The sequence below is a fragment of the Podarcis raffonei genome, chromosome 2 (genome assembly GCF_027172205.1).
Source record: "Podarcis raffonei isolate rPodRaf1 chromosome 2, rPodRaf1.pri, whole genome shotgun sequence".
NCBI lineage: Eukaryota > Metazoa > Chordata > Lepidosauria > Squamata > Lacertidae > Podarcis > Podarcis raffonei.
Window position 1 is genome coordinate 64,662,716 of NC_070603.1, and position 24,509 is coordinate 64,687,224.

At 40.9% G+C, this 24,509-nt stretch overlaps 1 long non-coding RNA gene across 4 annotated transcripts in view; it reads left to right on the top strand.

The window, feature by feature from the left end:
• LOC128407988 (uncharacterized) overlaps positions 1 to 24,509 on the top strand; it is a 173,063-nt gene that overhangs the window by 57,583 nt on the left and 90,971 nt on the right. For all 4 annotated transcript variants that reach the window (XR_008328946.1, XR_008328945.1, XR_008328947.1 and 1 more), the window contains exon 2: positions 21,603 to 21,652. This is a non-coding gene — a long non-coding RNA (uncharacterized LOC128407988). The remainder of the gene's footprint in view (positions 1 to 21,602; positions 21,653 to 24,509) is intronic.

The window sequence follows — 24,509 nt, forward strand, 5'->3', positions numbered from 1 at the left end:
GAAAGAACTGTGATGCAGTGCCCTGTTCACAAATAAGTCCTGAGGCTATATAGCCATGCTACAAAAGTATAGAAGTTAAGGACAAAATGAAGTAGGCTATTGACTTTTTTTTATGGAGTTGGATACCCAGCAGGCATTGGTGATCTTTTCCTTATTAGACCAACCTTTTGAGAGTTATCCATATCTGCATTTCTCTGAGGAAGAGGCTACTTAATGGGTGGGAGATACTTCTTTATGGGCTGAGTTACCAAGACAGTGTGTTATGGTTGGGACAAAGAAATCCAGAACATCATTAGGGCTGCCAAATTTTAATTGATTTGTGGTTTAGATTGATCAATTGGGGGGAAAACCCTATGCATCAACTAAAGCACATAAAAAGCAAATAAAACTAAACTAAAGCAAATAAAAAGTATTTGGAAATTGCAGATGACCAGCACAAGTGGAAGCAATAAGGGAAGTTGTCTTATACAGGGTCAGACCATTGGTCCATCTAACTCAGTGCTGTCTACACTGACTAGCAGTGACTCTCCAGAGTTTCAAATGGGGATCTTTGCCAGTCCTACCTAAAGATGCCAGGTATCAAACCTGGGAACTTCTGCATGCAAGACATGAGCTGTATCACTGAGCTACACCCCACCAATCTTCAGGGGAATCCTGATTTTTGAGGGCTGCAACCAATCACTCAAAAAGCCTAGTGGAGTTTTAAAAAAAGTTTTGTATTCTAGAATCCCAATTTAGTCATTATTGCCCCTTCCTTACCTTGATAAGGAGGAGGGTTAGCAGTCAGTGGAGGGTTCACTCTGAGGCAGGTGCCTAGGTGTGCTTCTCTTTAACAGAAACTCCTTTTTACTTGCAATTAACATGGTTATAGTGTTTTATAAAGTAAATTTATCCACTCACACATTCTTTCAGTGCATATGGATTTCTCCTTTGCTTTGGTGATTGTGGGCTGCATCTTTTCCAAATCAACTAATCCTGATTAGAAAGATGTAATATTCACGATGCAATATTGTGGTGTTATGTAGATTTGCTATTGTGCTTGGCATTGTATTTTGATATTTTTATCTGATTCTTTTAAAATAAAAGATGAGCCACTTTAGGTCTATTTTGATGGTGAAAGGTGGAGCATCAATTACTGAAGCAAATAAATACTAATCAGTATATTAGGGCTGGTTGAAGGTTTCACTGAAATGAATATGTGAAATTGCATTCAAAACATTGAAAACATTTCCCAAAGTTTATCTATAAACGTTGGTTACTTTGCTAAGCATGACATCTGCTTTAATTTATGTGTTGCTTGTTTGTTATTTGGTGATTCATTCTGTGCTTTCTTCTGATGGATTGAAAAAGAGCCATGCATTGAAATAAGCCACTGTCTTCCAAAAGGGTAGCCATGTTTGTCTTCAGTGCAGTCACAACAACAAGGAACAGTCATTTGGTACATATTGTGTACTTGGATCAGTAGATATTGTGTGATTTTAAAAAGCTTTTGATAAAGTTCCTGACAAAAGACACCCGAGTTAGTTTAGCTGTCATGAGATAAGAGGACAGATCCACTTAAGGATCAGTAGCAGGTTAAAGAACAAGAAGCAGACGGTAGGAATAAGTGGACAATTCGACAGTGCATGAATGTAAGAAATGTAGTCATTCCCAAAGATCAGTATTAAGACCTGTGCTTTTTAATAAATAGCCTGGAATTAGAGGTCAGCAGGGAGATGGCCAAGTTTTCTGATGACACCAAACCGTGCAGGCCGGAAAAAAGAAAAAGGGATTGTGAAGATCCCCGAAAAGGCTCTCTCCAAACAGAGTGAATGGTCATTAAAGTAGCAAATGCAGTTCAGTGCAAAGAAGTTTAAACTAATGCACACTGGGACATTATTTTTAAAAAACCCAATACCTGTATATATACTTAGGGTGTTTGTACTGGCAGCAACTGACCAAGAAAGAGATAGTTCAATGGAAATGTCAGCCCGGTGAATGTAGCAGAAGAAGGGAAAAGGCAATTGCATGTTGAGGTTTAGTTGAAAATAAAACTGCCAATATCATAATGCCACTATATAGATCTATGGTGCAACTACATTTGGAATACCACATTCCATTCTTATTGCTGCACCTTAAAAAGGATAGGTTTCAGAAAAGAGCATCTAGAATGTTGAAGGGGCTGCAACAGTTCCTCTGTTTGGTCTTTTTTAATTTAGAAAAAAGTGAGTATTGGGGAACATGACAGAGGGGTATAAAATTATGCAGGGTGTATAAAAAATTGATAGATGCTTTTCTACCTATCATAATCCTAGCACCAAGGATCATTCATCAAAGCTGAATGTTTCAGGAAAGAGAAAAAAGGAAGCATTTCTTCATACAGCTCATAATTCAGCTATGGAATTCACTTCTGTAAAATGTAGTGATGGCCACCAACTTTGATGGCCTCAGAAGGGGGTCGTTTATTTATTTATTTACAAGCATTTACAGTATAGATCAATCTCGATCATGAGTTTCCAAGGCAGGTTGCATGCAGCTTAGTACAACAAAACCATGCAACACCTTCCACCCTCCAAAGACCTGTCCTAAAGGGTGTTTCTTGACCTGATGTTGAAATGTATACAGGGACAAGGCCAGATCCACCTCAGAGAAGAGGATCTTTCAAAATCTGGGGGCCACAATACAAAAGGTCTTTTCTTGCACTGCCACCCCATGAACCTCATTTTGCAGAACTTCTGCAATGGCCTCCTCTTTTGATCTCACACCCAGGTATGTCCCTTCAGATACTAGGTACCAAGTAATTAAGGGCCTCTTCCCACTCCAAGCCAGCCAGAATGTTCTGGATTTCTCTGAAGATTAGAACATAGTACTTTTCTGGGTGTGTATTTTGCACAGGCTCAACGCTTCTTACTCTTGCTGCCACACCACATGGTTGAAATTGAGAGAAGGTTTCATCAATGGGCACTCTTGGTAAAGTACTGAAGCGATTAAATGTATCAAAGACAATGCAGAAATGATGAAGGAAAATCATTCAAAAATGCTGTAAATGCTGGAACAAAATCATCCATGAGGTTCAGTTGGGATCCCCATTTGTTTGAAAGGATGCTCATCATTAGCCTGGCAAATACATAACGACCAATTTGTTTTGACATGAGTTGTGATGCAATTATGTGTGCATGAGTATTGCTTGATTGCAGCTTGGGAGGCAAACTTCTTGAGAGCAAGATGCTTGTTATGCATTTGCTGGTAGCCCTGTCATCCACCTCCCAAAACTGTTGATCTGGTTCACTGATGAATTCATTAATAATCTGCATCCTGACTCTCCCCAAGGGAAATCTGTATGTGTGTTGTATGTATGATGCTCAAGGAATCTTGTAGGTCCAAATTTCAGAATGAATTTGCCAGAATCTGCACTTTCGGGATTAATGTGAGGATCAGAAGATATCCCTTTTTAGAATCTGCATCCAGGTGAATTATGTGAGGTGGTCTGAAGGCTGACCTTTAACTCGCCCACCTCCTTTTAACAGATAATACGGTCAGGAAGCCAAGATTGTTCATTTCTTCAATGCCTTTCTTCTCTCTTTTATTATTTGTGGTTGCTTTAGACTTCTTTCTTATAGCATAGGTGGGAATTTTTAACAACAAAGATTATGCTAGTGATCATGATTATTATCTGAAAAATTAAATAGGGGAAGGGAAAAGCTCCATTCTGATTAGCCTTCCAGCTTTAACTGTGGAAAAAAGATTTATGGTCCTCTTGGCTTTCTAGAAGATTTATGAGAAGACCAGCCTTGAACTTTCTCTTTAAATCAGGTGGTTCTTGTCATAAATGCAGCACAGATGATACGGGTTCTAGCGATGGCAAGGGAGAGAGATCTGTTTGCATGACTAATATGGGACCAGTGAGGTGCATTTGGCATGCAAGGTGGCAGAAAGTGTGAAGGTTCCAGCACTTTGTACAGACATTTCAACATGTGGACCTATGTGTTGATAGCGTAGTTTATAAGATTCTGTATGCTTGTGGCAATATTCTCCACCTTGTGAAGGTTTCCAGTGACACACAGCTGTGACTATTGTGGTAAGCAATGTATTGGCTTACTATCTAGTAAAACCTCCACACCCCACCTTTTGTTTCAGATCATCAAGGCACAAATTATATTCATTTTAATAGATGCAGCACAACCACACTGGTTTGGTACTTAGCAATCAATTATTTTAAACTCCCAAACCTAAAATCTAGGATCACATTTCAATCGTGGCATAAATACATCCCAATTTGTGTGTGTGCATTTGTGCAAAGTTCATTTTTTATATTTGTTTCCAGCCTTGTAGAATATCGCTGCTTCACACTGTCATTTTTTTCTGGCAAAGCGGTGTGTAGGACTGCGTTCATGGACTATGGCTCCAACTGACCAGTGTCAGATTCTGTGGCTCCCCTGCAATGTGGGTTGATGTATGGTAGGAGTAGTGTACAAAGTGGTTTCATGGCAGATAAATGAAAGGAATCTATCTGCACAGGAGACTGCTTTATATGGAGTCAGACCACTGACCCACCTAGATCAGTATTGTCTACACTGATTGGCAGCAGCTCTCCAAGATTTCAAGCAGGATTCTTTACCAGCTCTACCTGGAGATGCCAGAGTTTGAAACTTCAGCCTTCTGTAGGCAAAGGAGATGCTCTGTCACTGAGCCACAATGAGGATTCATGGAAGGATGGAATGGGGAAAGAACTAGAGGCAACTCACCTGTCACCTCAGAGAGAACTATACCAATTCATTTCGCTTGAAATATTGTAGTACAATATAGTAGTGTAGCCCCCCCCCCCCGTGCAACAAGGCAGTGTGTGGCCCATAGGTTCTGTGCTAAAGTACTCTTGCGGCCCATTTGGTATGTAAAGTAGGATTACCCTGCTCTAGAAGAAGGTCCACATAAAGGTAAAGGGACCTCTGACCATTAGGTCCAGCCGTGACCGACTCTGGGGTTGTGGCACTCATCTCGCTTTATTGGCCGAGGGAGCCAGTGTACAGCTTCCGGGTCATGTGGCCAGCATGACTAAGCCACTTCTGGTGAACCAGAGCAGCACATGGAAACACCATTTACCTTCCCACCGGAGTGGTACCGATTTATCTACTTGCACTTTGACGTGCTTTCAAACTGCTAGGTTGGCAGGAGCAGGGACCGGGCAATGGGAGCTCACCCCGTCGCGGGGATTCAAACCGCCAACCTTCTGATCGGCAAGTCCTAGGCTCTGTGGTTTAACCCACAGCGCCATCCGTGTCCCTAAGGTCCACATAAGGTCCACATAATGACTTGTTAATTGTTACATTACTTCATTGCTTGTTGTCTTATAGTTCCCCGTGGGCACCTGTCTGCTGTTCTATAACACACACACACACACAAACACCCCGATTATGATATTATTCTGTCATTGCTCAACCATGACACTTCACATGACAGCAACTTAAGAGAGTTACAAAGCTGTAAAATGCTCCTGTTGCTACATTCCTTGTTTGTTGCAGTTCTGAATTATCACTTGGAGGGGAAAAGAAAGCTGGTTTCAGAACCACGGACAGCAAAAATGTCAACTCTATTTATTCCTGAAAGTTGGCCTCTGAAACAGTTGTCAATTTTATTTATATGTGAAGATTGTCTTTATTAAAACTGAGTTGAGCCAAACACTTGAAAATGTAAGCATCATCCTCAAGAGATATGGAAGGTTCATGAAGCATAGAAAAAATGTATTTCATAAACTTTTCAGACTTCAGACTTGGAAGAAATGTGAAACCAAAATAACAGAAGCTGGTATTGTGTGAACCTGTTAATGCCAAACTTTCTCTTATTGTGCTTGCAATCCTATACACACTTACCAGAGAATATGCACTGAATTCAATGGAACTTATATATGTGTATATATTTGTAGGTTTGTGCTGAAATTGGCTAGGTGAAAAATATTGTACCTCACCTCCAAAACTGGAATTGCAAAAGGTTCTGCTGAATCTGTTCCACTTCTATTCTTTTTTAACATCCCAATTTTTGTTAATAATGCAGTCAAACTCATAATGGTCAGCTGTTAATATGTTGTTGTTTCGTCGTTTAGTCGTGTCTGCCTCTTGGTGACCCCCTGGACCAGAGCACGCCAGGCACTCCTGTCTTCCACTGCCTCCCGCAGTTTGGTCAAACTCATGCTGGTAGCTTCGAGAACACTATCCAACCATCTCGTCCTCTGTTGTCCCCTTCTCCTTGTGCCCTCCATCTTTCCCAACATCAGGGTCTTTTCCAGGGAGTCTTCTCCCTCTCATGAGGTGGCCAAAGTATTGGAGCCTCAGCTTTAGCAGCTGTTAATATATATTTCCCCAAATTGTGTTTCTTCACCTTGGAATTTAAACTAGAAACGTGACCAAACCAGGTCCAGGATGATGATTTATGGAAAATAGCACTTTAAAAAAAGCTTCAAAATTGAGCTGAGAGACAATTATCCACCACTAATTATTGAAGGGGAAGAATAGCCATACACCAACTTCCCAAGTTTTCTGTGACTATTCCGTTACTTTTCAAAAGTTCTCCTTATTTATTTAACAATATTTTTAAACCATTAAACATCAAAATATCCAGGCAATGTACAAAAAAAGAAAAGGAAAAGAAACACATGTTAAAAATAAAATAACATAAAAGCATAAAAAAATGCTGGTTATGGACAAACTAACAACCATACTAAGCTAGAAATACCTGAGTGAAGATAAAGGTTTTCAGAGCCCACAGCTTTAGGAGCCTAGCAAGAAAGGAGGAGTTCCATTCCCACCAGTGCTGGCCCTTAAAGATGTGGTTTGACCCCTAACATTCATCCTGTTCAAACCCTTTCATAAGCCTGGGGTCTTCCACACTTCTATCAACCTTCTTGTAGATTAACTCACACCATGAATGGCTACAGTTCAGAAGCATAGATTCTGGCCCCAGGGGGTGGTATTCAACTAAGTTTTATTCAGAAAATACATATTGAAATTAAGGGACATATTCATTACTTTCAGCAACTCTCCTCTGGGTAAAACATAGCTGAATACCACCCAGTATTTTGTGATCTTACCACATTTCACAATATCATTTAGTGGCTACCCCTCCGATAAATGGCTCAGCAAGCTGACCTATAGTTGCTCCTAATGGGCACATCAATGATGATAGATCATGACATGAAATGGGAAATAAGCAGCAGTAGCAGATGAGTTTTTGAATAAGAAAGCAGTTCTTTTTCATGCAAATATCTTCAGCAATAAAGACAAGAGGCTGTTGTCCCTTCTGCTGCCCCCTGGCTTTCTGGGATTTGTAAGCAAATTGCTTTTATATAGAAAAAATGCTGTTTGAAAGGAGGGGGGAAAGCCAGGCATCATCTGTTCTTTGAGGACAGAGCAATAACAAGGAATTTGACCTTTCCCTACAATATTGTTTAGCCAAAAGACAATCAAAGGTACAAGGCAAAAGGTGGCGGCGTGGAGAGGGTGGCAGTAGGCCTCATCCTTCATTTCCCTGGTTCTCCTTTTGTTTATGCGGCAAGCTATTTAAATCGAAACTCACTCCTTTCCCCTCACACTGACACCCCTCCACAAGTGGACTTGTTTCCCACATTTAATTGGAAGGCTGCGTAAACCGCTTGGAGAAGCTGCCAAAACCCATAACAACAATGAAAGAATAGTGAACTGGAGAATTGGATTAAAAGGCAGCTTTCATGGCGAGAGGGTCATATTGAAATCAAAGGGAAGAAACAACAGCAACAACAGTGACATAAAAGATAAGTCCAGAAGCGAACAAGCTTGGGAACACTGGCACAATCTGTAACAACAACCTCAATGCCTTTGTCAAAGATGTTATGGAACAGTATAATTGGCTTGTGCCCATATTAAGAGAGGCCTTGGTGTTAATTACGCATGATGTAGCATCTAGGGCATGTCACATCTTGAATGGGAGGGTCTGTGACAATCTGACATAAGAGAAATGAAAGCTGTCTGGAAACTAAATTAGTTTTGAAAATAAGCAGAGTTGAACTACCTATCGCTGTCAAAAAGCCTTCACCATTTCTGTGAGGTTGCTGGTTTTCCTAAAGGCTGTTTTAGTAGGAGCCCTGCTGACCAGGGTCTTGGTCAAAAGTTGCATTTAAAGGGCACCCTTCCCTTACGTTTCAGATCACATATGGAGCACCTGAATTTTCAGTTCTATATGCTGGGTGACTAGTATTAGAAGCTACCAAGGCTGCAACACTATACACACTCATTTGGGAACGAGTCTCCTTAAACTCAGTGCAACTTGCTTCAGAGTAGACATGCATCAGATTGCACTGTCAATGAGCTTCCATGCCACATATCTAAAATATATATATTTGAGGATATTGAGCAAATGTGTAACACGCAAACAGAGTGTCAATGTCTACTTGGAGTCCATATGTTCAACAAGGGTTCACATCCCAATGATGCTCACTGGGTGACTTTGAACAGGGTAAACTGTTTGCACAGTTTTGCTGCTCTTAGAGTTCTTTTTTGTTTACACTGTATACATGAAGATATCAAAGAAATCACCTGTAATGCTTTTACAGAATATGCAGTGATTGTGCTGATCTGTAAATTGCTAGCTGCTGAATAATCTATCTTCAGGATCACTAGAGAGAGAGAGGAAAAAAACTAAACAGGATTTTTACCTGCAATTGCATTGTGGTGACTATCTAAATCCCCAACCGTGGATTAGGATTTATCTTGAAACTTGTTCTCTGTTTATAACTAGTGGTTCACCCTAGGTGTGAAGCAGGAAATTCCACCTCTGTGCAAAAAAGGCTGGTGTGATCTCTTTTTCAGAAATTGTCCTTGGACCCAAGGGAGTCCTCGAATTGTTCATCCATATTTATTTAGGATCACAGTCAATGCCTTTCAGGAAGCAGAAGAGAAATCGATCTTCTTCCTAAATTCATCAGAAGTGGTAAGAAGCATTCCATACCAAAGGGATTAGGCTATTTTTCAACATATTTCTATTACTTTTTGCAAGGAAGCATTCCGATTTTGCATCAGTTATCTATGAGTTTGAATACATTAGAGAATGGAACTTGCAGCACAATCCTATATGTATCTACTCTTAAATGAATCCAGTTCAGTTCAGTGGGGCTTATTCCCAGCTAAATGTGTATTGGATTGCAGCCTTATATCCAGCTGTGGTAACTTAGTGAATGCTTGCAACGCCAGAAGCTGCTAGTACTGAACCAAAAATAATGTATGTGAACTATTATGTGGGCTAAGTAGACAAGTGCATCTCATTTTCAACCCCACCTTGATTTTTTACTCTGTCAGTGATCTGATGAGTTGCTTGGTTAACTTCAAATGCTATTTTTAATAGGATCTGGGAAAAGCTTCTTGAGGGAGAAAACTTAAAGCAGCTGCGCTGATCTATGCAGACCCTTTTAAAGACTCTGAGAGGCCTGGAGGCAGATGTTCATTTGAGCCCCCCTCCTCCTCCTCACTGTATGTCAAAATCATTTCCCCCCTCAGCTGTTGAGGAGGAACCCTGAATATGTATATGGTCCTTGAAAAACATTCATTTTTAAAATAAGAACTTGATGTTCAGTTTGTAAGCTTCTGAAATCCAAAAACTAAAATGATATTGGATTCACTTGCAGTATACAAAGGGGTGTATACAGAAAATTTCTCTTGATGGGGTCCAGGAAATTCTGCTGGGGCCCCTTGGGATTCAAGTGCATAGCATGCGCTGTCATAACAGATTTGGGCATGTCATATTAATGTAGCTTGAGGCAAAATATTTCCACTTATTGATCCTATAATATGAATCAGGTCGTGCAATGCCACATCACAGTTCTCAAAGGCTTCGAGTAAGACAAGTAAGCATGGATCAACAGTTTCTAATGTGCAAATTTGATTTTCACAGGAAAGCCCACATGTAAGTCTACAGGAGGTAACAGTTGATTGCATTGTCCCTCTTGATTAAATAGGAAACAAGGATTGTAAACATGTTACACACGCATACAGTCAAAGCATGGGATATGTGGTGGATGAAAACAGTTGCTTCCTTTTCTATGAAATTACTAAAATGAACAAAAATGCATTGTTCTGTGTAAAGGTTGATTTTAAAAAGAACCAAATATGAAGATTCTTTTAAAAAAAAGCTGGGAAATGTGTTTTAACTGAGAGTGGACAGAAATTGATAATTGATACATACCCCTTTTAGATGAGTTGACCAGCAGATCTGCTCCATCTAGCATGTGTGCAGATATATATATATATATCCTTTCAATAAACACATCACTTTAGCAAACTTTAGATTTTTCTTAAAAAGGGAAGTACTTATGAGGCGGTCTGAGCGGAGCCTTTTTAAAGGCTTCGGAACGGAGGCAGGGTGAGGCGTGGTGCTGAGAGTACTCCCTCGCCTACGGAGTGAAGCCGCAAGCCATAGACAGAGAGCGCCAACTTCTTCCAAGATCGACTGGACTCTAAAATATAAACCCGTGAGTAATACGGAGATTGGGACTTTATAAAAAATTTTAATTCTGGATTTGGAACGAGCGGGAAGGGGCTAAAAAGGAAGTCACCCCCCCCCTTTGTAAACAATTTAAAGCAAAGGACTGAGCAGCTAAGGTCGAAAGAATTTGCTTCTTGTTTTTTTTTAATGAAAAGATTTTGATTTCACGGTTTTGACACTATAAGAAGATTTACTGGAGGATAAAAAGAACTTGGGGACTGAAATTTTACCCCCCCCCCAGACCCGGGAACGCCCTATGAGAAAGCCTGGTGTATGGAAGATTTTGACAGCTGTCAAGTGAGCTGTTAGTCAGCTAGCTGTCAGCTGGAAAAAGGAAACATTGTTTCTGCTGTTTCTGCTGGTTTATTTGGTACAACTTTGTTAAAAACAAGGAGGGCTGATACAAAATAACTGGACTTTTGGTTTTGAGCTGAAAGGAACATTAAGGAACTAAAATCCCCCTAGAGGGGGAATAAGGACATTACACTACAAAAATGACTGGAGTATGTAAATTCCAAGCAGAACTAGACAGAGTTTTCGTTCTCTTGGGAAACTTGAAAGATGAATACAATGCTTTGTCTACAAACGTATCATTACTACACTGGACAGTAAACAACAGCTTGGAGCCTGATAAGGACTTGAAACAGGAAGCCTATTTAACTGAACAAATAAATGAAACTGAAAGCGTAGAAACGATGGAGCAATGTGTTGTCTTTGAAGAAAATGAAGGAGGAGCAGGAGATTTGCAGGAGTTAAAGGAGAGTTACAACATGAGGCCTGACATGATGACAAAAAAGGATAATAAAAATTGGATGTGGAAAGCCTGGTCTGAATGGGAATCTGGAAAATGGAAAGATCTCCTCGGGAGGAGACCTGAAGACCTGAGGATTACAAATTGGTTGAAGGTGAAAGCTGGAGCTTTGGGGACATTTGGATCTGTAAGAAATCTGAAACAAGAGTTGGAGCACCCCATAGGCTTTGCTTTTAAGTATGGAGGACTGGCTGGAAGCAACATGGATTCTGTTGGGCCGGAGCCCCTCCGAGACTTGGGGCTTAACATTAAGGACCATCAAAGAGACCGGCGGAAAGGAACTGAGAGAGATATAAGGGCCTCGGACGTGAGATCTCCAGGCTAAATAAATAACATAAAGACTGATGGACATTGGTTGGGGTCTGGAACCGGGAAAAGGGTGGGCGGAGGTTGGGAATCCAAAGGGTGTATAAGGATAATTTGTTTTTTATAATTTAGTTAATGGTAAGGAAATTGGGCAAATCGTGGAAGGGAAATGTCGGTCGACTTCAGGAAAAAGGTTTAAGAATAATTAATGGGGTATAAGTATGGATGTGTGTTTTTAATAAGGTAAAATTGGTTTTTTCTTTTTAAATTAATTGAAAATAAGATTGTTAAAAATAAATGGAGGAAATGGAAAAAAGAAGGAAAGTAAAACAATAGTAAGTTAGAATAAATGTATAAGTTAAGGTAAAGAAATAAGTTAAGGACTTGCTGAACTGACAATTTAAATGGGAATACAAGAAGGGGAGGTGTGAGGAGGTCTGAGAAATAAGGTTAAGAACAATAAGTATCAGAAACTTTTATGTGTTTTTATTGTTGTTTAGTTTTGAATATTTTGTATTTTTGTGTTTGTTTTTTTTTCTCTTTTGTTTTGTTTATTTCTTGTTCTTGTTTGTTGTGTGTTTTTTGAAAATCCTAATAAATATTAAATTAAAAAAAAAAATATGAGGCGGTCTGAGGACCACCCTTATATGGTCATCTGGAACATGTACAAGATTAGCAAAGTCTGCTCTAAACAAAGCCTCCTGTTGCCCTGGCAGTTTTCACCACTCCATCACTCATATGAAAAAAGAAAGATTTGTGATGCATAGTTTTTAAATGTGCTTTTGAAGTGTTTTGATGTGGAGGGAATAATTTTATGTCCTGATAGGCTGCCAGCTGCTTGGAATATCTTTAGTTAAAGAGGTTTCCTGTGCTAAAGCATTTCAGTTGATACCTCTGCCTTGCCAACTCAAGGGTCAATACAGGAAGGACCCCTCCATACAACCCTTTTAATGGGCATTCATGATGATACTGGGCTGATTATACATGATCCCACTTTCAATACTGTTTGTTCTTGCAAAGATTTTAGGCTGAACATACTGCTTTATACTGTGGTTGTAAACCACTGCACTATTTTTTTTGTGATACTGCAGCAGATACCTTGGTTCTAGAACTTAGCCGTTCTGCTCCCAAAATGGTTTGAAAACCAAGGCGCGGCTTCCAATTGGCTGCTGGAGCTTCCTGCACTTAAAACAATAGCAAACCAGAACACTCACTTCCGGGTCTGCAGTGTTCGGCAGCCGCTTTGTTCGGGAGCCAAGCCGTTCGAGTTCCAAGGTACCACTGTAATTGTTTTTTAATAATAATAATAATAAAGATTCAGAGTGCATCCCATAGCTTCCTGCTGAAAACCTGCAACTTTTCATACCACATATGTTAGCTTGTGGTGGCTTGTGCTGATTTTGTTGCACTATAGCCCAAGAGTGCCCCTCCAGACAGCAATAATGGAGCAACAAATTAAATAAAGTAGAAGGATTCCTGGACGGTCCAGTATAAATTCACCCCCAATGCACTATTATTACATCAACAACATGTTGCAGAATACATAGTAAACCCTCCCCGCACCCTTCTGGAGGGAGCTGAAAGAGACAGTGATTAAATTATCCCTTTTTAAAAGTCAGCCACTTCTGTGAATGCTGCCCTAAATGCAAATCAGACAGAGGTACGCATACTTTGCTGCGCTGTACAACACATCATGCCATTTTATGAACCATCTGTTTCTCTCTGTTGTGCGCAACATCAAGACGGTTCACGTACCCTTTCTTGCCTCTGGGGCAGACAGTTGTGACTTCAGTCTCCTTAGGCCTCTTACGCGGTGCCAAACCGCTGTGTTTTTTAGATGTGCCTCTTTGGAAAAAATAAATAAGTCGAAGCATCTACTTGGAGGGAAATGGAAAGCTGTTTTGTTTTGAGTACTAAGAGAATGCTACCATACTAGCCAGTATTTTTCCACTAAGCAAAGGGTTAGGGCGGGTGGCCAGTTGGCAGGCCAGCAGTTCAGTAGACTGCCAGGTGGTCTGTAGAAGCTCATCGCATACTGAACAATAAATTGTCAGGCGGAAGAACCAGGCCAGAATCAGCAGTTATATAGGGCCAGATGGGGCATTACTGGCTACTGAAGTCACCTGATCTTGTCCCCCTGGGGAAAAACAGCACATTCTCTCCATACAGCTGTTGGGTAGAATGGCAGTACATCTCAGGCCAGGACTTCTTTGCTTGTCATCTGCCCTGCTTGCATAGAGATCAATACCTGAACCCTGTTGCCAGCACCCTGGTTAGAGTATCCTGGTAGTTAGGATGTTTCTCCAAACTATGATGAGTAGGGATAAGCCAAACATTTCTCAGCAAAAGCTTTCAGCTGAATTTTTGTGGAGTACTGGAGCTGAAAGTTACCTCTTTCATAATTTGGGGGATGAGGCCAATGTTTGGTTGGGAGGGTGGAGATGGTGAAACTCCTCTCAGCTCCTTATACAGTAGTTGGTGGTTGGCCTTTTCATCACAGAAAGTCTAGAACATTCCCAGAACATTCTGGGGGAAAATGGCTACCAGTGCTTGAGGGTTACACCCCCCCCCAAAAAAATTCCCCTCACTGCCGATTTGTAGACCAAGGAGGGGTATTTTAGCCCAGGGCTAATACAGTGGTACCTCGGGTTAAGCACTTAATTCATTCTGGAAGTCTGTTCTTAACCTGAAACTGTTCTTAACCTGAAGCACCACTTTAGCTATTGGGGCCTCCTGCTGCCACTGTGCCGCCGTTGCACGATTTCTGTTATCATCCTGAAGCAAAGTTCTTAACCCAAGGTAATATTTCTGGGTTAGTGGAGTCTGTAACCTGAAGCGTATGTAACCCGAGGCACCACTGTAATAGGATTGCTCCATTGGAGTGGTTATACTGTGTATGTAGTTGCTTACACAATTGCTGCAGATAGACCTCATACTGTTGCAGATACACTTCATATTGTACTCATTTTAGTTAAAGATACCAGAAATCGCTGCATTCCACCCAACGGGCCACCAGCTTTGCACAAGAGTGACTTCCTCTGTCGGGCAAATAGTATACAATATAAATGTGAATCACTGTAGTCCAAATTAGGTAGTTAGTTTAGCATGCAAAGGTTTTTGAAGGGTATCACAAGGATGGTTTTAAACAGGGCTTGGGAAACACAAGGCGGGGAGCCAAACACTGATTTGTTGCCAGGCAAAGTACCCTCCTTAGGCCATGGCTCCTGTCCCCAGGCCAAGCCCCTCACTGGCCATACTCCTTGAATCCTTTTGTCTAGCTGGAAAGTGGTCTTGAATTGTGATAGAATTCCTCTCGCTTGCCTGGATAAAGGATGGACAGAAGTGTTTGTGTTTGCGAAGAAACCCCTGCCCTTTGCATTATTGGAATGTAGCCTCTTGTACAAAGGCAAAAGTCACCGTTGTCACTTTTACAGCCACTGGCGTGGAACCCCCAGAAGATTATGTCAGAATGCAGCCTTTGGGTTGAAAAACTCCCTTACCCCTGCTGCTGATCAAACTTAGATTTAGTTGATCTGCTTTTTAATGGATCAATAAGTTAAAATTCAAATAAGTTGACATCTTAAGAAAACCTTTATATAAACAAAAACAAAATAACAATCAAAAAGCTACCATCTCTTTTCAGGAGCAAGGCCCATCCTTAAAGCTTTGATTTCCAGTCCAGACTATAATAACATACCAGAATGCAAATAGCCTCCATAGGGATAGCAAGTGTACCTTTAATTTTTAAAATTACCTTTACATTTTATTATTCCTTTTTCTGTAAGCTGTGCTGATTATTAAGCAGCTCGAAAATTTAACAAATAAATTGCCACTCCATAGTTCCAAATGGGCTTGCTGTTTTTGCTTGTGCTTACATGGGAGTAAGTACCACCAAACTCAGCAGAGAAAACATACAGAAGATTGAGCTTGGGAATATCGTAATCAACAAATTGGTAGCTGATGAATATAATGATGATCAACTAATTGTTGCAACCCTAATATTGTGTTAATCAACTAATCATCTAATTGGCTTTAACCCTAATTAAATATATCAAATCATTTTTGTTTTCCCTTGAATCTCTCCCCCTCCCCCACTCCTAAAAACATGATTTTTTGTGCTCCTTACAGCAGAGGTGGGCAAAAGACAGGATCTCTGGATGATTTGCAGTAGGTCCACAGTTGTTCCTGACTGCCAATACTTTTCACATTAGCAATAAAAAAGGATCTCATCTCCTCCCTGCTTAGGTTGCTGGAATCAGGAAAGTTTTGTGTGAAAGGACTGTGAGCTCATTTCTGGTATGAAAAACAAAATCTTAGGCTGAACATGTGTCCAAAAGCGCTGAATTTCATGGTATATACTCCAGCATCATTATTCCATGCTTGGATTCCATTGGTGGTTCTTAAAAAGAAAGTAGATCCCACAGGGATCTGAAGTATGCTCACCTCTGACTTGGAAAATATTCCTTTTTTGAAAGCTTCAGTCATGGACTCTGCTTTGGTATAGCTCATCCTATTTCACACAGGGAACCAGTATTCTCCCAGATGATGACTTAATGATGATGGTGATGATAGATAGATAGATGATAGATAGATAGATAGATAGATAGATAGATAGATAGATAGATAAAACTGTATTGGCCTGAATATAGGCCACACTTTTTTTCCAAATTCCGACTGTGAAAACTTAAAGTGCGGCTTTACAAAGTCACAACCTTACAAAAATTGGCTTTTACGGAACTTCCGGTGTGGCAAGATGGCAGGCGCCATGCCAGCGCATAGCTCCTAGGACCACCAGCACCAGCATAAAACACAATTTTAAGGGAGCGGCTTATATTCAGGTATTGTCTTTTTTTCTCCCCCCCCCCCCTTGAATTTTAAAGGTGTGGCTTATTTGCGGGTATGGCTTATATTTGGGCCAATACGGTAATATTTATTCATCACCTACTATTTAAAAAGTCTACAGTCATCTTTTTCTCCATCCAGTGAGACAACTAAAATGGACAAATCCTACCCCACCCTACTAGAAGGTGAAGAGTAGAAACAGGCCATGAATCATGCCACCATATGATCCGAGTTAAAGACCAAAAGCCTGGGCAAAGATGTATGTCTTAGCCTGGTGCCTCAAAGCTCAAGGCATGAGTTTGGGAAGTGTTCCTGGAAGTGGTCACCTCCTCCCTGTTCCCCTGTAGCATGAAGCCAGAGACATCTGGATTTGTTTCACTAAATGCATTTCATTTTTTACTCTTCAGGCAGCTCTGGCAGATGGGTTTTCCTTGTTCCTGCTGTTTGCTTGCAGCCTAGTATATAGTACTCTTGCTGATATGGACTCATTTGTTTGGACTTTTTGTATGTTTTTTGTTGTTGTTAGAGAAGATCTTGCCTCAAGGGATTGAAATGGATGCCGTTCAGCTACTCTGCAGTTCTGTTCCTAAGAATATGCAATTTTGATTCTTTAAAAATAAAGTTTGTAATACGCCTTTAGCGGATTATCGGGGGATGGGAAGAGGTAAATGTAAATTCAAAGTAAGTGTTCGAGTCAACCAGCTCATCTATTCTGAACAGCTCTGACCGATCCCTCTAGAAATCCATTCAGGGTGTTCTCTCAAGAGACAAAGGCTGTAGCTGAATCTATAAATATGTGACTATAGCTGTCAATCATCTGTCACACTTTATATGACTTTCTGTTTGGGAGCCAGATAGGTGGAGTGCAAGAAGAAAAGCTAGCTCACTGGAGCTAGAACCACAATCCTCAATTGGACTAAGCCCAATTTTCGGAAATTGTGTGTTTTTGTGTGTGTGTGTGTGTGTGTGTGTGTGTGTGAGAGAGAGAGAGACTTGGTTTTTTGGGGAGTGGGATTTCAACCACACCTGATTTTCTTTCTCATTTGCTGTCAACTTCCTGTTCACAATTGCTTTTCTTTATCTGAACCTTTTCTGCATTTAATTTTTAATAACAATTCCTCTCGTGGAAATTCAAGCTATGTGGTCACATCATATTATCAACAGCCAATCAGATTTGGCGGTGTGATGACACCATGAAGCCAAATCAGAGTGAGAGTGATGCCTCCGGTCCTTTCTCTGGACAAACATTGTTGTGCTTTACTTTCTGCCTCTCCCTCAATCAGTCACCAAATGTATGTGTATTTTATGGAATGTTGGGATTTTCTTTAGGTGAAATTCATGCTTCAGTTGGGTTCAGCTTTAAATGCCTTATATGCACATATTTACAACTGTGTTCTAAGTTTCTGGTAACTTAGAATATGTGGGAGAGAGGGAAAAGAAAGGACACCAAAGAAGGAGAGGAAAGGAAGTGTCTAGATGTCTTGTGTTGTGTCCCTGTTTGGTTGTGGTTTTGTTTTCATTTCCCCCCCTTTTAATTTTTATTTATTCTTTTGGAACTGTATGTAAAAACTACACACACACACACACACACACACACACATATATATATATATAAACCCTGTGTTCTAAGTTTCTCTGCATTTGCTCTAATTCAATAATGGGCTGAAAGGATGGAGTTTATGTTCAGGGTGTTGGATATACTAATCAATACACTATAGTACAGTATATAGCTGTAAAAAAATGTAACCTTTGAAAGGTTAATCTTCACTAGAGGAAATGTGCAAATAGGATGAATACATTTGCTGTGCCTACTGTTCTCCACTCACATTTACCTTCTTCTTCCCCTTGGTTAAGAGAGGGGTGAATAAGGATGAGTCACACTTTTGACAATATTCTAGGCCTCCTTGGACCATCTTACCTCTCATAGAGACACATCCCCACCACATCAATAGCTATCCACCCTCCTCTTTCACATCCAAGCTATGACCAGGTATTGCCTCAGGGCAACCCATTAGCAGAAATCAAATAGGAAACACATAACATTATGTCTTAGTCTCTGGCTCTGTGATTACTCTTACTAAATAATAGGGTTGTGTATAGCCCTCCTGACCTGACTCAGGGACCACTCAGGCCCTCATATGAGGTCAACTCAGGGCCAGTCCAAGCTGGGTCAACCCAGGGAGCTCCCATCCTAATTAAGTATATGTTTGGGAGGGAGCAGCGGATGGCAGGAATAAGACTATTTGGCCTGGTTCAACTCAGGATTCAGTCAAATCTGGTACACAGCACTACTAAATAATGCTAGGAATGAGGTTAACCATCATGAAGTACAGTGGTACCTTGGGTTACATAGGCTTCAGGTTACATAGGCTTCAGGTTACAGACTCTGCTAACCCAGAAATAGTGCTTCAGGTTAAGAGCTTTACTTCAGGATGAGAACAGAAATCGTGCTCCGGCGGTGCGGCAGCAGCAGGAGGCCCCATTAGCTAAAGTGGTGCTTCAGGTTAAGAACAGTTTCAGGTTAAGTACGGACCTCCGGAACGAGTTAACTACTTAATCCAAGGTACCACTGAACTGTATTTGTTGCAACCAGCTGCTTTCCTTTGACAGCAACCATTCTTGAGGGTCTCCAGTGAATTTCACCTAGCAGGTAGATGAGGTGATGGGCTAGAGTTGTTTCAGGTTTTTTATTGTCTGCTGTGCTGGTGGCATGACTGATGGTAAGAGAAAGAAGCAAGAGCATAGCACAGCTGTGGTCTCAGTGTGCTCCAGGTAGGCAGTGAGTCAGCTGTGCTGGCTGTGGGTGATGGGATCTGTAGATTCCAAAAAATTGGGAGGGCACCAGACTCCTGACCTTTTGACTCTGGCGTTTCCTAGGGTTGGGAGTCCCTAAAGTGGTTCCAGTTGCAACACAGGGGCTTAGGAGAGCACGTGGATTATGTCTGATTACCCTCACACAGCAGCGAGAGAGGTTTGGCCAAAGGCCAGTGTGCCATTTGTAAGCATTCAGAGAAGAGACCCGAGCACCTCATGGAACTGAATTTGGCACCGTTAGACTGCAAAAAGTTTCAGCCAAATTGGAAGGCAGGACTGTTACATGATTAGTGAGGAGGGGGAGAACAAGTGGAGGGCTAACCTTGTCTGTTTTCACAGCCAGGGATATGATCTCCAAATTAAATTTCCATGATTTATCACATCTAGAAAGGTTAGAGGAAGCAAATAAACAACATAAAAAAGCAGGAGGAAAACAGGGGATGGAGCTGCCAAGGTTGCTTCTTCCCTTTTATGGCAGAAGGGAAATCATCCTATGAAAATTAGATTATGATTGGGTCCCAGAACTAATTGTTATGAGATGGCAAAGGGGTATTGTATTGCCATTGAGCTGCAGTGTCTCAGAACTGAATCCCATCTATTATTGCAGAGGAATTTGTCAGAAAGTGCACTGGGTGTCTGAATTTCTCCCTGCTGGGGGAGCTGCTCTGAGTCACTGTGATGTATGGGGATTTGGTAGAGAGATGAGGGAACACATTCTTTCTCTGATGCATAATCTGTTGCATAATCTTTGCCACTTTCAGCAGCATTTTTTTTATTCTGCCAGCAGTGACCGGCAGGTAGGACGGCAGCCAGCCTCCCCACCAAACAGGGAAGTGGCCCACTGCAGAGCGTCCATCTTTGTGATGGAGAAAGGGGGGGAGGGGATTCAATGAAGAGACAGGACAATGACAAGACAGAGTGAATGCTGGGATAGCTTCTCCAATGCCTGAGTTAATCAGGAAGGGATTGGCTGTAGAATTCACATCAGATACCTGGCATTGATACCTAGACATTGTCTCGTCCCTTCAGTGGTGAGAATAAGCAGGGATTTGAAGAGGCCAGAGGCAGATCCTGATTAATATGAGCAATGTATTTTATATATTTCCTTTCTGACTCTCAGCCATAAGGTTAATGAAAGACGATCTCAACAAGTTCTTTGCTGCTTCTCTTAGCACAGAGTGGAATTTTGCTCTTGCTTTGAGTCTGGTAATTGTGTTTTAATGACGAGTCATTGTTGAGATGCTTGTTTTGATATTTGGAAAGCATCTCTGAGGGACTCCTTTTTGGAGGAGAAAAGCAGGAAATGCATTTTGCATAAGCAAAACAATGTAGCCTTCTGGACACAGCTCCTGGTCCATGTGCTTGCCAACCTCTGACCTAAATTGGGCTCCTCCAAGGGCCCTCCCTGGGGTGTATGTGAGGCCCAGAGCAAATCACACAGTGTGCCTCTTCATTATCTCTTCATGGCAATGGTGATGGCAGTGCCCCCTCCTCCTCCTTCTTGGCTTACTTTTTTGCCACTGCTTTAGTGGTAGCAGCGTCACGGAGACATTGCTCTAGAAAGGGAGAAGTTGGAGAGCCTCAGTGGGAGGGCAGGAGGCAGCAGGGCCAGGCAGGCAGAGGGGCTGCTGGCCATTCCCACAAGTGCCAGGCATGCCTTCCCAAAATGTGTCTCACAAAGCAAAGGACCCCACAAAGCCTGGGGCCAGGGACAGTCATTCCTATGCATCGCCCTCAAGGGTGACTCTGTTAATAGTTGTATTGTAAGATGAAATTGTTCAGCTGCTGTGAAATGGAATTATACTGAGTGAAGAAGCTTGCTCAATGAATATTTTCCTTCCTCACATCTGTTAAAGAATGTATCCCAAGGCTCCATATTGATACTCCTAACTACCTTAGGGAATGTGTGTATATTGAATGAATTGTGTACATTCTCTGCCCAATATGCACAATCCCTGTAAGTGTTGAAGAAAGTGCATATCTCAGCTGTATTTTGTACATTCTCTGGCCATTATGCATAATCCCTAACAGGCTTTGGGGAATATGCACATCTTGTTTGGGCAATATGCACATTTTCTGGTCAATATACATAGTCTACAACCGGCATTGTTTTTGTTTTGTTTTCCGTCTCTAGTTCAGAAGTATGCAATGGTTCATATAAAGCAAAATAATGAGGAAAAGAGTACCTTCTCTTGCCTTAACTTTAAAATGTAGTACAGCCTACTTGCCCAAATAAACTAGCCCATTACCTGTTCTGCAGACATATCTGTCATTATGTTGTTTATTACTCCATATTTTCTGCTTGTTATTTGTCATAATTTGGATCATCTCATTTTTCGGTCCACAGAATGTCATCTGACAACTCTACCATTCTCTGTGATGTGCAACTCTTCTCAGGTCAGTATATAAACAAAGCTCCATGCCATTCTCTGCTTTCATATGTTTTTATGTGGCTGTATCTTCCTCTTCCTCTGGATTATATGAGTTAAATGGGAAGGAAGTTCCTGTTTTATTGCAAGTAACTTTGTAGGTTCCCCTTTCACTCTGCTGTTCTATGAAGCATTCCCCAATGCAGCACAACCTCACAGATATCCCCAAATCAATTTTTATCACATATTGATAAATTAACCCAAGAGGCATGTTGAACAAATATGTCAAATGTAGCATTTGTTCTTTCATCTGGAAAAGGGGAGATTTATTGCATAATCTAATCACACTTTTCTTAAGCAAATATTGATTCATTCAAAGAGCAGTTGAAGGCGAGATGTTTTCCTTTAGTTATTACATTAACATTCATCATTTCCCCTGGCTTTTTCTTTTTTCTTTTTTTTAAAAACCCAACCTTTTAAAGGTTAGTAATCAAAGATTTTAGAGGCCTGGGAATTCCTTCTTGGACAGAAATGATGTATTCCTGAAAACCCTTCATTATGCCTTAGCACAACTGGTTGTGCTCTAGTACTCTAGTAGCACGGAGGAGAATCTGAGTGTTTAATGCAGGTGTGGAGAACCTTTGACCATCTAGATGTTGTTGTACTATAATCCCCTCAGCAGGCCAGGCATGAAGAGTGTTGTTGTTCAGCAACATCTGGAGGGACAAAGGTTCTCCACACCTGGTTTAATGTCATGAAGCCGCCTTCTTCTTTGACAATCACTCGTAGCCAAGTAAGATTGTTTTCCATAAACATGGTTTTTAAAGTGAGTCCATAAGTGACTGTGGAGGCCAATTCTGGATCCACACATCCTTCCACATTGGGGACATAGGTTTCCGGGTGGGAGTTGATCATGGTGAGGGTTTGCCAAGTGTGCCTTCCTCTTAGCACATTTCTCTCTTTCGTCCTGAGTTCAAACATCTTCAAAACCCATGACACCTTTGGTAAAGGCTGTTCTCCAAATAGAGCGCTTGCAGGCCAGTGTTTCCCAGTTGTCGGTGTTTATAATACATTTTTAAAAATTTGCCTTGAACCTCTTTTTTTGACAGCCAGCATTACGCTTACCATTTTTAAGTTCAGAATAGAGTAATGTCATGAAGTAGGCTCTTGCTCACACAATGATCTAGGCTGCAATGAATTTGTTAGTTTTTAAGCTGTGCATCTGAAACTTTGCTTCTTTTTTAATGACTAAGCAAGACTACTTTTATTACTACTACAACTACTACTATTACTACAGAAATGTTTCTAAATAAGCATCCGTTACATGACATCTGTTATAGCCATACCCTCCATTGCTTACCCATATCTTGGAATGGCAGACGCTAAAATAGCCTCACCATGCTTTTTTGAAGGGTTGATTTCTGGTCCCCCTGATTCTGGGGTGGGTGGTGAGTGGTGGCTTCTTCTAAGTGTACTGATATCAAGAATCAACTATCTATATCTACAAAGGCACTTGTGCTTTTCTCTATCTCACTGACAGAAATAGCAATTTTTGTGAAGTTCTTCTACAACCATTAGGAAGCTGAATGAAATTGGCACACATGCATACAGCCTCAATGCACACCAATTACCAGAAAAGGCTGAAAATGGGACACAAAACTTAGTGAACCAACCTAATTCACACTTGCCAGACTTATAATCAATTTGGAGTGCAGTAAACAAACTTAATTGCACTTTTCTCTGAAAGTTTCAATGCCGTTTTTTAAAAGGCATATGAATATGCATATTTATGCGGAAAAATGCATATTTTACAGGAGCAACATTTTAAGAGACAGGGTGTACAAAGTCTGATTTGTGTGTGTGTGTGATTTAAAAAGAAATTTGCAGAAAATGGGATGGAAGGGACTTATGATTGAAAGTATTTGAAACTGACACAGAATGCAAATAGGTTGATTGTCCACCCCTGGGTTATAGTAAGTGGAACTGCAATTGACCTAGTTTTTACACATACATGCTGCTGAGCGTCATATTGCATGGAGCAGAGAAACCCTGTCCGGAATATCACTGGTCTGGAAGAATAGTTTTGGGAAACAGATGAACAATCAGACAGCAGCTTGAACTTTTCTCAAGTTCCCATAAAACATTCCCCCCACCCTTCCAGTGGCTGACTGTGCGTGACGTTAAAAGAGTGATGACACAGCGCTTGTATCTATTTTCTTGTCTCTTTCTATATTGTCTGAACTTCAGCCAGTAAGTTTAGACTTTTAGAAATGTAGACAGGGAGAGTGGAAAGAAAATGAAGGCAAAAATAAACAGATGTGGTATCCTGGAAGACCACGGAAGACTCTTGCACAATGTCAGCATTGCTCCAGCTTCCAGGAGGAATGTTAGCACATTGCAGTGGCTCCCATTCTACAGAGGTGACGTCAGAAAGACCCACACTTTCCCAAGAGCAATTTGGCTGCCTTATTGTGAGTAACTGTTGCTGTAGCTCCATTGCTGATCTTCTATTTTAATTCTGGATATACTTGCACCATGTTTCATTTCATTTTATTTTTTTTAAAAAGAGTTGCTTCACAAGCCAGGGTTAGAGTACATTTCACATTTGTGCTGACACTGTAAGAAACTTCCCCAACCCTGCTGTAATTCAAACGCAAAGCAGTCACCTATCGTGGAGAATATTGGATGGAACTTTATTGCTAATATTGTGCAAAGGGTCAAACTTAACAGTATTCTTGGTGGGAGGGGGGCTTAAAATGAGCCAGATTGATTCTCATTTACTGTAATGACACTTACATTGGTTTGGAAAGGGGCCTAGTTTGCATTTACAGTAAGCCACTTTTATACTACTATATTTATTTTAAAGGAAGTTACATTTTTGGATC